The 13,070-nt window shown below is 48.0% G+C and overlaps 1 long non-coding RNA gene across 1 annotated transcript in view; it reads left to right on the top strand.

Moving 5' to 3' along the window:
- The window catches only part of LOC147717811 (uncharacterized), a 74,056-nt gene extending 61,204 nt beyond the window's left edge, over positions 1-12,852 (top strand). Inside the window, exon 3 of the long non-coding RNA XR_015295821.1 lies at positions 12,742-12,852. This is a non-coding gene — a long non-coding RNA (uncharacterized LOC147717811). The remainder of the gene's footprint in view (positions 1-12,741) is intronic.
- The last annotated feature ends 218 nt before the right edge of the window (positions 12,853-13,070 follow it).

Genomic DNA, 13,070 nt, shown 5'->3' with positions numbered 1-13,070 from the left:
ATTACTCCCCTACTCTCACAGACAGCCCAAATCTCCAGAGTCTCTCCAGTGGACGACATCAATACCTATCTGGGTGTCCTGCAGAGAGGGGCTAAGAAATGAAATATCGAGATGGCTGTCCCACAAGTGACTACCACAGTAATTTTTGAGACATTGCACCAAAAATCTTCTTCCCGTCCGTTACTTCCTTTAGTCCCAGGAATCATGGAACCAGTCAAGAACATTTTCCTCACCCCTGCAACCATCAGAGCAGTGCCGGCTCGCATACATAAGAAATACAAACCTGCTGATTCAGACCCAGTCTTTGTCAAATCTGATCCACCGGCAGATTCAGTGATTGTGGCAGCGGCTCGAAAGACCCATGCAGTCGATCCTTCTTCTTCTGTCCCACCAGATAAGGACAGTAAGACGCAGGACTCATGGGGTCGCAAAGTTTGTAATGCTGCCGCTTCTGCCCTGAAGGTATCCAGTGCGTCCGCGCTGCTGGGAAGGTATGATAGAGCCTTATGGGACTCGATGGAGCGTTTCAAAGCCAAGCTCCCGAAGGAAGACCAAAAGGACTTTGAGGAAACGCTAACAGAGGGAAGTCTGGTGGCAAACCAAATGATAAGCACCGCGGCGGACGGTGCAGTGTAGGCGGCGCACTCTTATTCACATGGAGTATGCGCCAGAAGGTCTTCTTGGTTACGCTCATCAGGCCTTAAACCGGATGCTCAACACGCATCCTGAATCTTCCTTTCTCTGGGTCCTCTCTCTTCGGGGAACACGCAGATGAAGAGATGACCCGGATGAAGACCGAATTGGACACGGTAAAAGCGGACAGTTAGGAGAAGAAGAAAGAATTCAAATGACGCTTCAAATCTAACAAGGGCAGAGGGGCTCAACAGAGGGTTCAAACCCCTCAGTGGTCCCAGAACAAAAATCCGGGAAAAACCCAATTTCGAGGAGGGAAGTCCAACAGGTGTAGAGGAGGTCATCAGCAGTCCTCTTTCACAACGAGAGGAGGGAAAGCTTGAGCAGTGGCTTCCTCTGGCGCCGTTACCCACTCCAGTGGGAGGAAGTGCTTCACTACATCTGGCAGAGTGGGTCAGCATCACAAAAGATCTTTGGGTGCTGAATATACTGCACAATGGATATGCACTACGTTTCCGTGCGATCCCAAAGTCCTTACCTCCAAAAAAGTCTCGTCCTTACCGACTAAACCTTCTCCGGAGAGAAGTCAAGACTTTTCTTCAAAAAAGAGCTATCGAAGAGGTTCCTCCCTCTCAAAGGGGAAAAGGAGTCTACTCCAGATTCTTTCTTGTCCCCAAAAAAGACCAGGAGGACAAGTTCAGACCCATCTTGGACCTTCGCCTTCTAAACAAGGTGGTGGTCAAAGAAAAGTTCCGCATGTTGGCTCTTCACCAAATAGGTCCACATCTTCAAGTCAGGGATTGGATGTGTTTGGTGGATTTGCAAGATGCGTACTTTCATATTCCAATCGCCCTTCGCCATCGGAAGTACTTGAGATTTGTAGTAGGAAGCAAGCACTACCAGTACAAAGTGCTGCCCTTCGGGCTCAAGTTGGCACCACGAGTCTTCACCAAATGCATGGCAGTGGTTGCGGCTTATCTACACAAGAAGGGGCTCTTCGTCTATCCATACCTGGACGACTGGCTCCTAAAAGGCCCATCCCCCCGACAGGTACTCAGCGACTTTCGACTGTGCCTTCAACGGTTACACAAGCTAGGCCTCCATGTGAACATGGAGAAGTCTGTCCAATAACCAACCCAGAACATCCACTACCTGGGCGCAGTTCTGGACACAAGTTTGGGAAAAATGTTTCCTTCGGAGGAGAGACTATCATCCATGAAACAGAAGTGCAAGACTCTCCTCCAGTCTCGAAATCCAACAGTCAGACAAGTAGCCTCCCTGCTGGGCTCCATGACGTCCTGCATTTTTCTGATACCAAACTCCAGGCTGAGAATGCGACCTCTGCAGCAGGCTCTAGAGGACCAATGGGACCAAGCGACAGGGAATTGGGAGGATCGAATCAGTCTGTCCCAGGCACCGAGGACTTCCATCCTGTGGTGGACTCGCCCTCAGAATGTGTCGCTAGGGGGTACCTTTTCACCAACCTCTTCCAACACTGTCCGTGGTCACGGACGCTTCTCTAGAGGGCTGGGGGGCACACATGGGGAACCTTCAAATTCAAGGTTGGTGGTCATCTCCGCACCAAACCTACCACATCAACATGCTGGAGCTTTGAGCAGTTCATCTGGCTCTCAAGGCTTTTCTTCCAGCTATAAACACCGACTCAGTCCTAGTTCAGACAGACAATACCACCACCATGTTCTATCTGAACAAACAAGGAGGCACACAATCTCGCCCTCTCTCCCTGGAGGCTCAAACGATCTGGCACTGGCTTCTGGCTCAGGGCCTATCAGTAGTGGCAGTGCACCTTCCAGGCGAATTAAACACCAAGGTAGACGCGCTCAGCAGGCACTTCGAAGATCAGCCAGACTGGGTGCTAAACGACGAAGTGGTAGAAGAGCTCTTTCGTTGTTGGGGTCGTCCAACCATAGATTTCTTTGCAGACGACGAAAACGCCAAATGCCACGCCTTCGCGTCCAGATTCCACCGGCCAGGGACGCAAGGGAATGCTCTCCTGATGGCTTGGTCAGGAACATTTGCTTACGCATTTCCTCCCCTGGCTCTGATTCCGAAGGTGGTGTCCAAGCTCCTCAGGTCGGACATGGAGATAATCTTGATAGCCCCGGATTGGCCACGGCAGTGGTGGTACCCGGACCTTCTGCATCTGTCTGTGTGTCCACACAGACGGCTTCCTTGCAGGCCGGACCTGTTGAGCAGGATGAACGGGAGGATTCTGCACCCCAACCTCCCATCACTGAACCTGACAGCATGGCTCCTGAGGTCCTGCAATATGGGCATCAGAACCTGCCTCCCGAATGCATGTACATTTTAAAAGAGGCTAAGAGACCTTCCACAAGAGCATCATATGCGTTCAAGTGGCAAAGGTTTTACATATGGCATGGATAAAAGCAACAGACCTACCCGTCCGCGCAGCGGGCGGGCACAGCGGGCGCGCCGGCGGCGCACCGAAGGCGCGCCAAAGGCGGGCCCGTCTGCGCCCGTCCGCGCCTGGACCGGGCCCAGGGCCACACCCCCTGGTTCAACCGCCATGATCTCACGAACAACATACTCCGCGAGTATGCTGCACCAGCTACGACCCCCTCAACTTCAATCATGCTCTGCACTTGACCCTTCACTCCTTGCTCGAGACTCTGCCCACATCTGCTCTTGCTGCAAAATATCTATACCATTCCTGATTAAACCCCCTCTTGCCAACACCTTAAATCTCCAAAATCACCCAAAACTTATCTCATGGCTCTCATTAATGTCCAGTCACTTGGTAAACACCGACAGGACATAGTTGACCTGATTGAGGACAACAAAATTGATATACTATTCCTGACTGAAACCTGGATGGACAGTTCATCCGACCCAGACTTAGTAATCGCTGTTCCCAAAGGCTTCTCTATCCAGAGATTGGATAGACAGCGTAAGAAAGGCGGTGGAATTGCAATCATCCTACGTGATGATTTGACCGTGAGAAGTAACCCAATATCTTCAGCATCATGTGAGGCTTTACAATTCTCCATTAAACTGTCTCCATCCTATAATTTTAATGGGATTTTACTATACCGACCCCTGGGGTCAAGGATTGGATTTATGTCGGACCTTAGGGCAACCCTTGAATCTTCCGCCTTGAATAGCTCTTTAACTGTCCTCGGTGATTTCAATTTTCATTTTGATAACACTGAGGACAAGGACACAGCTACCATCCTGGCTGACATGACCACCTTCGGTCTCTCGCTGCTGGTCAGAGCCCCTACACATGAGGGAGGCCATATTTTGGATGGCATCTTCACTAACTTACCGGAGCTACATGTTGACCAAATCCTCCCCATAACATGGTCAGATCATTATGTCATCCTGGCATCGCTGGCGATTCATGATTTCGCCTCTCCCAAATCACACTCCCATTCTCCACGGCAGTCTTTCCCGGTTTGGAGTGATATTGATGCCGCCAGCTTAAAAACTCTTCTGTCCACTTCCACCCCGTCTCTCTCAGTTGATCCCAACACTGCCACCATACAATTCAATGAGTGGGTAGGTTCCGCAGCTATTTCTCTAGCCCCTCTGAAACAACGATCGCGGAACAGATCCGTTCCATCGGCCCCCTGGTATTCAGAGGAGCTAAGAATTCAGAAACAGCAGTTCAGGAACAAAGAAAGGCACTGGCGGAAAGATTACTCCGCCAAGGCTAAAATTAAGTATAAAGAAACATTGGTCAGATATAAATCTCTGATTCACGAGGCTAAGAAAAAGTTCTTTAGCGACAAAATTGAACTCGCAAAAAACTCCAGTAAGGCACTGTATGAAACTACCAAACAGTTAGCCGGTTGCTCTCCAAATCTAACCCCCCCACCCTCTCAGTCGCTATGCGACGCCTTAGCCAAATTCTTTTATAGCAAAGTCAACGACATCTATGCTGCCTTTGCAAATAACACCAATTCCCCCTCTAATTCATTGACTACCCCTCGGACGGGACCTACTCTTTCTCAGTTCAAAGACATTTCCAGCTCTCAGGTAGAGGATCTTATATCCACCATAAAATCAGGTTCGGCTCTGGATCCATGCCCTCTTAAAGTTTTACTTCCTGTAATTGGAGTGGTGCTGCCTGTCATCACTTCCATTTGCAATTCTATGTTCACCTCAGGTATTTACCCAACCACTCTAAAACAAACCCTCATCAAACCCCTGCTAAAAAAACCTCATCTTGACATGGACGACTTAAAGAGCTACCGACCAATTGCCAATCTTCCAATCCTGGCAAAAATAGCCGAAAAGGCCATGAACCTACAACTGTCGGCCTTTATAGAGGAACACCACCTCCTCGACGACTCCCAGTTTGGCCTTCGCCAATATCATGGGACGGAGACGGCTCTGATCAAAGCTGCGGATGATATAAGATCTATCCGGGATGCTGGGGGGACTGCAGTTCTAATACTGCTTGACTTGTCGGCTGCTTTCGACACGGTCGATCATGTCACCTTGATTGGCCGTGTCGAAAACATTGGTGTCCAACATAACGCCAAGAAACTGCTGGCGTCCTTTCTGGCCAATAGAACACAGATGGTTACACTGGGATCGTTCCATTCCCCCACTCTGTCGCTGCCATGTGGAGTTCCTCAAGGCTCATCCCTTAGTCCGACACTCTTTAACATTTATGTGTCGGACCTTGCCAATACCATTTGTGCCCACGGGATGAGCCTGACCTCCTATGCCGACGACACACAGTTGGTTCTTGCCATTAAGAACGATGGACACAAAAAAGCAGCTGACCTTAATCAAGGCATGGTGGCAATTGGAAATTGGATGGCTTCCAATTGCCTAAAATTAAATTCCGACAAGACGGAAGTAGTCATTTTCGGTCATCTGACACCGGAATGGTCCTCTTGTTGGTGGCCCGCGTCATTGGGCCTTCCCCCTAAGCCCGTTAGCAAGGTGAGGAACCTCGGAGTCATTTTTGACGACCGTCTTACTTTTCTCCCTCATGCTAACCAGATCACTTCTGCTGCTTTTTACAAACTGAGATTAATTAAGAAAATCCTTCCTTTTCTCCCAGATTCTGCCGGCAAAACATTGGTCACCTCTCTGGTATGGTCGACCCTGGATTATTGCAATGCCCTGTTCTTGAATGCTCAAGAAGGAGTTTTGAACAAAATGCAATTAATCCAGAACTCAGCAGCTAGGCTCCTGGGCAGAATCCCCAAATTTCATTCTGTTTCTGCAACCATCAAAGAACTACATTGGCTACCCATAAGGAATAGAATAAAATTCAAAGTTCTTTGTATAGTGTTTAAGGCCATGCATAACATGGGACCTGCTTTTTTCACTCAAAATCTGACTCCCTATTGTCCGTCCAGAACCTTACGCTCTTCCAGTCTGAATGATTTGGTGGTCCCACGCAGCAAATCTGTCTCATCCCCCAGACTTTGGAATACTCTGCCTCCTTCGATTAAATCAAGCCACTCACTCTGGTCATTTCGTAAACAACTCAAGACTTGGCTTTTTAATCAGTAGACCCACTCTTAGCCTCCTTGGTTGAATTTTGCAGACACAATAGCGCCGAGACGCCCAAGGGCCTTTGTTCGCGCTCTAAAAATTTCATTAATGAATAAATAAATATGGTGTAGGGATCGTCACCTAGATCCTACTAAAGGGCAGGAGGAAGTAGTCCTTCCATACCTCCTTTCTTTGGCAACTTTTGGGTTGAAATATGCTTCCATTAGAGTGCATCTGTAAGCCATAGTAGCGTACAGGAAATCACCTAACCAGATTTCTTTCTTTCAGGTTCGGTGGTCAAGGACTTCCTCCAGGGGTTGAAGAAAGTCTATCCCCCTGTGCGAAATCCTTCTCCTCCTTGGGAATTGAACCTGGTTCTATCCAGGTTGATGTCACCTCCTTTCGAACCCATCCACAAGGCAACATCTCTCTTGGAAAGCAGCCTTTTAAGTGGCGATTCCGTCAGCGCGCAGAGTAAGTGAGATACAAGCGCTCTGTACTAAGGAACCCTACACTGTTTTCCACCACAGCAGAGTAGTCCTGAGAGCTCATCCATCTTTCTTGCCTAAGGTGGTTTCTGATTTTCACATAAATCAGTCCATTTCCCTCCCTTCGTTTTTTCCAAATCCGATGACCCCAGCCGAGCGGTCACTGCACTCCTCGGATCTTAAGAGAGTGCTCAAGTTCTATTTGGAAAAGACCAAGGGTATCAGGAAGACGGATCAGCTGTTTGTGAACTACGGTTCAATGAGAACAGGCTTTCCAGCGGCCAAGAGATCCATCTCCAGATGGATTGTCTCCTGCATTAAATTGGCCTATCAGCTTGCAGGCAAGCCTTTATTGGTGTCACCCAAAGCGCATTCTACTAGAGGGAAAGCAGCCACAGTAGCTTTCTTACATGACATTCCTATGTCAGAGATATGCAAGGCAGCAACCTGGAAATCAGTTCATACCTTTACGAGGCATTACTGTTTAGAATCTGATTCCAGGGCCGATACTCAAGTAGGGTAAGCCCCCTTGAGGAATCTGTTTGGGTAGCCTATGGCCTACTAAGGCTTGTTGATGGGATTACTATCTTGTTATTCCTTTGCCCGCAGGGATGAGGTGAGGCTCGCTATTCTATTCTAATGCTTATGACTATTGATGAGGATCCCCGGGAAGAGAAGGATTAGTTACTTACCTGTAATCCTAGTTCTCTTCCAGGGGTATCCTCATTAAAGTCATAAGCAACCCTCCCGCCTCCCCGGGCAAAGGACATTCGTTAATGAGGAGATATGGTTAACCGATTTGTTACATGGTTTTTCAGTCTCCTAAAAGAACAACTGACCTAACTGTCAGCCCTGAGGCATGATGGGAAGCTGGGGGTCATGAGTGCCTTAAAGGCACGATGTCAGTTTTTTGTTGCATGCAGCTACAGGTTAGCTTTTCAGTCTTTTTAGACTGTGTGTTTGCAATGCAGCCTGGGAGCATTCTATGCTTTCAGTAAGTTATAAGAATTTCTACTGCTTTCTAAGCATTAAAACAGTTTCTAAACAATCTTTGGTGTTCTCATGTTTCTAATGCAGATGTTTATGTATAATGGAAATTCTTTACAGCATAATTCAGCTCTACTGTTTATTTGGCTGCAATTGCTTATTTGTATAGATATATATATATGTGTATATATATATGTCAAGTCAAGTCAGAGAATTTATATAGCGCACTACCTACCCAGAGGGTCTCAAGGCGCTTAGAAATGGGAGGAGGATTACTTGTCAAATATCCACGTTTTAAGTTGCTTTCTGAATGCTAGGTGGTTCTGGGTGAGGCGAAGGTAAGCGGGGAGTGAGTTCCATGTTTTAGCAGCCAGGTAAGAGAATGATCTGCCTCCCATGGTGGTCTTGTTGATGCGAGGTACAGTGGCGAGGGCTTGGCTGGAAGAGCGAAGTTGGCGGGAGGGGGTGTAGAAGGATAGTCGTGAGTTGAGGCATTCTGGTCCGATGTCGTAGAGTGATTTGTGTGCGTGGGTTAGCAGTCGGAAGGTGATTCTCTTATTGACGGGTAGCCAATGGAGGTCTTTCAGGTGACCAGAGATGTGTTCGTTGCGCGGGATGTCTAATATGATCCTGGCTGAGGCGTTTTGGATTCGTTGGAGTTTCTTCTGGAGTTTAGCGGTAGTACCTGCGTAGAGGGTGTTTCCGTAGTCCAGACGGCTCGTGACTAGAGCATGGGTGACTGTTTTCCTTGTTTCGGTGGGGATCCAGCGAAATGTTTTTCTGAGCATGCGAAGAATGTTGAAGCAGGATGAGGTAACGGCGCTGACTTGTCTGTTCATTGAGAGTGAAGAATCCAGGATGACGCCTAGGTTCCGTGCGTGGTCTGTCGGGATGGGTGCTTTTCCAAGGGCTTCCGGCCACCAAGAGTCGTCCCATGCAGAGGGGGATGTACCTAAGATGAGGACTTCTGTTTTGTCTGAGTTCAGTTTCAGACGGCTTTGTTTCATCCATTCGGCAACTTCTTTCATTCCTTCGTGTAGGTTAGTTTTGGCGGTGCTGGGGTCATTGGTGAGAGAAAGGATTAGTTGAGTGTCATCCGCGTAAGAGATGATTTTGAGGTTGTGTTGGCGGGCGATGGCCGCGAGGGGGCTCATGTAGACGTTGAAGAGGGTGGGGCTGAGTGAGGATCCTTGAGGTACGCCACAGATGACTTCAGAGGCCTCGGATTTGAATGGTGGGAGGCGGACTCTCTGGGTTCTTCCGGTGAGGAACGAGGTGATCCATTCAAGTGCTTTTCCTTGTATTCCGATGTTATTGAGGCGTTGTAACAGGGTGCTGTGACAAACTGTGTCGAATGCTGCCGAGAGGTCGAGGAGGATGAGGGCGACTGTGTCTCCATTGTCCAATAGAGTTCGAATGTCGTCTGTTGCTGCGATGAGGGCGGTCTCAGTGCTGTGTTTTGCTCGGAAGCCAGATTGTGAGGAGTCGAGGGATTTGTTGGCTTCGAGGAAGGCGGCGAGCGGGTTGTTGACGGCTTTCTCGATGACTTTGGCCGGGAATGGAAGGAGCGAAATGGGGCGGTAATTTTTGAGTTCGGTGGGGTCCGCTGTGGGTTTTTTCAGAAGGGCGGTGAGTTCAGTGTGTTTCCAGCTTTCCGGGAAGGTGGCGGAGTTGAAGGAGCAGTTGATGACGTCTCGTAGGTGCGGTGCTATGAAGGAGTCTGCTTTGTTGAAGATGTGATGAGGACATGGGTCCGTGGGGGAGCCTGAGTGGATGGAATTCATCAGGCGGATTGTGTCTTCAGTAGAGATTGGGTTCCAGTCGTTGAGGGTGTTCATGGGGGGAGAGTGTTCAGCAGATGGTTGGGTGGGTCGGTCTCCGGGTTGGTTGTCGAAGCTGTTGTGGATGTCTGCAATTTTGTTGTGGAAGAATGAGGCTAGGGAGTCGCAGAGGGCTTGAGAGGGGGTGATGTCGTTGGAGTTGGCTGAGGGGTTGGAGAATTCCTTCAGTATATATATGTGGGGCACATGTAATATATTGTTTCCGGTGTCCCGCGCATGGGCGGGAATATTCTAATGCTTATGACTTTGATGAGGATACCCCTGGAATAGAACTAGGATTACAGGTAAGTAACTAATCCATCAGCCCCCTGCCCATGCCTTTCTGATATGAAGAACAATAGCTAAACAAACATTTTCAGAACTGAGGTTTCTCTTGGGAGTGTAGAGCTTAATTTTGTCTTGTAGATAGTCTGGGCCAGTTTCGTGGAGTGCTTTCTGGGTCCTGATTAAGTTTGGGCCAAAAATCCGTTCCGCTCCTGGATTTTGCGGATTTTCAGGAATTTTGCAATCCACGAATCTCGCGAAATTGCAGGAAAATCCGCAAATTGGCGAGCGGGCAGATTTTTATGCCATTCTGGCCCACAGGAAGCACTTACAGAGTTAAGGAAGGCAGGAGCCCGAGTTGAAGCTAACTTTGTAAGCATTTTAGAATGGCGCCGGTAAGCTGGCAGAGTTGAAGTTGCTTACTTGCAAGTTGCAACTATTCTCTGACCCTGTCCTGACCCTAAACAGCCGGGTGCCCGAGGCAGGGTCAGAGAATAGTTGCAACTTACAAGTAAGCAAGTTCAACTCTGGCAGCTTGCCGGCGCCATTCTAAAATGGTTACAAAGTTAGCTTCAACTCGGGCACCTGCCTTAACTCTAAGTGTTGAAGCTCAAATTCAGTAACTCCTTAATCAGCCCAAAAATCGTGCGCTCTGTCAAGGCTGGGCAGGTGTGCTTTCTCCCCATATCTACCGGCGAAAATTAGCAGTGATGCTTGATGGAGGCCTTTGCATCCTTGACTTTCACGAGCGCAATCCCCGTGCAGTTCCTGTGACCAGGAGCTTCTTTCTCCTCGTCTGCTGCTCTGATTGGTCTCTGACCTTTTATACACTCAAGAGGCATGTGAACTCGCATAGAAGCCTGCCCGTTTGGCCCCGACCCACACACTAGCAATGTGCACCGTCTTCCCACCCTTTACCCACAAGGATGGACAGCTCACTCAAGGGACCCTGGGCCCTTCGGCGCGATGGCAAAGTTACACACACATGGTCGCTGGAGACAACTCTCTGGCCCTTTACGCAGCTGCAGTGTAGGAAAAACACTATACATTTACCCAACGAGGTAGCACTTACTGATTAGCCAGTAGAAAGTACTCCAGTTGAGTAGAGGTATTGCACAAAACGGTGGCGTCTTCTTGGACAAATATGCTGCAGGGCAGGATTAATTCTGGCACGATGCTACTGTTACAAAAAGTAAACCTCAACAGGAAGCACTTACAGATATAAATAAAGCAGGTGCCCGAGTTGAAGCTAAAATTCAGTAACTCCTTAATCAGCCCAAAAAAATCATGCGATCTGTCGAGGCTGGGCAGGTGTGCTTTCTCCCCATATCTACCGTTGAAAATGAGCAGTGATGCTTGGTGGAGGCCTTTGCATCCTTGACTTTCACGAGCTTACTAGCACTTACTGATTAGCCAGTAGAAGTAAAGTACAGTGGAGAAGTGTGGCTCAATGATTAGAGCGGCAGACCCTGATGCAGAGGTCTAGCCCGGGACCAGGGTTCAATTCCCCGCCTCAGCGGGTCTTGGGCTCAAAATTCCACGGACCTGATAATTCTCGCCTCCGTGCCTATTCCAATCATGGAGTCCCACTCTGCAACTCTGGGCAATAGCTTGCTTAATCTCCACAACGGCCCCCACAACGCTAAGGATGCCTGGCCTCCACCTTGGGCGTGCCCAGGAGTGGACGCCTCACAGGGAAAGCCAGGATGGGTTCCACAGCGGTATTCATACAAGCGCCTTGAGACCCTTGCGGGTGAGTAGTGCGCTATACAATTATCAATTTACATTGACATATTTGTGCAAATCCGCGAGTTCGCAAATTTTTTCGCGAACTCGCAGATTTTTGGGCAATTTCATGTGAATTTACGGACAGCAAATCCGCAAAATTTGGCCATACTTAGTACCGAGCAGTATCTTAAAAGTGATCCTCTTCCTGACCAGGAGCCAATGAAGGCTTTGAAGAAGGCAAGTGACGGAATTGCGAGGGAGCCCAAAGATGGTACGTGCTGCTGCATTCTGGACTAACAGTAACCTATCAATCAGATATTTGGGAAATGCTCTATACAACCCGTCCCCCGCAGTCAAACTGTGAGATTATCAAGGCTTGTGTCACTTGTTGTTCAGCCTTAAAAGATAAAAGATAGAAAAATGTCCTTAGAACTTGGAGGGCAAAACCAGTGCCCACCACAGAGTTAACTTGGGAACGAAATAACAGTTGCCCATCAAATTTGAAGCCCAGGTTTTTTACCACCTGTCTTTGAAATAGCGGGGGAGAAAGTCTCCCACAGTGTCTCAGCCTCTGAGCCTAAAAAGAGGAGCTCGGTCTTCCTGGCATTACATTTAAGTTTGTTTCTGGATAGCCAACTGAACGTTGCAGCAAGACAGTTACAAATTTACTCACCTGGGAAAGCCTCATCCTTCCCCCAGGAAAGAAGGAGTTGGGTGTCATCTGCATGTGACAATTTTTGCCCCAAAGGATTTTACCAAGGAGGCAAAGGGAGTGAGATAGACATTAAATAGAGTTGGACTCAGGGCTGAGCCCTGAGGCACTCCTACCTTTAGCTTATGGGAGGTGGCAGAGAAAGGGTTGCACCATTCCTCTTGTCCTTATTCCTCCAAAAACGAAGCAAGCCACTGCCAAGCCATGTGGTTACCGCCCGGAAGGAGTGGTCGATGGTTATGTGGCATAATGTTTGTTTTTCTGCTATCTCTCCTCTGTACCTTTTTGAATTGGACATTAGTGAGCCGCATAGATTCTTTATGTTACAAATCTTGTGGAAAGAATGCTCTACTGTAAAATACTTGGGTATATTAAATGTATCCTTTACCTAATTGGCCACCTGATGTTTGAGGGTGCATCGGCCTTTATGAGGTTGTTGCCTGTAGTTCATTTTGTTGCTTACTGATAAAAAGATTTAAAACTAAATTCATAAGTTTCCCTCTCTCTAACACAATCAGCACTTAAGATGTTTATTGCACTTTTATTTTTACATTGATGCTTAATTTAATATTTTCCGCTTTCTTTACAGCTCGGTCTGGTAAACTGACAGAGTCTGAGATAACCACCTTCAGAATCAATGCCCACTGCCTGCATCTGCATAATGTTCATGTATATGAGCGTGCTCATTCACACGGTAAGACAATTATCATTGTATTAATGTATTGACTAACGTTCAACTGAGGTACAGAGCCTCTTCTATATCTACCTATCACTACTTCCCTCATTTAGGTCACCTTCTAAACATCCTCCGAGGTAAGCTATTTAAAATAGGTTAACAGTATCCTATATTGAAAAAGGGGAGGCACATAGGAATTCCCCCTTCAACCTCCTAAGACAAGAAATTACAGTTATGTAGTG

This window comes from Lissotriton vulgaris, chromosome 5 (genome assembly GCF_964263255.1).
Source record: "Lissotriton vulgaris chromosome 5, aLisVul1.2, whole genome shotgun sequence".
Lineage (NCBI taxonomy): Eukaryota > Metazoa > Chordata > Amphibia > Caudata > Salamandridae > Lissotriton > Lissotriton vulgaris.
This window is presented reverse-complemented; position numbering and strand designations above follow the sequence as displayed.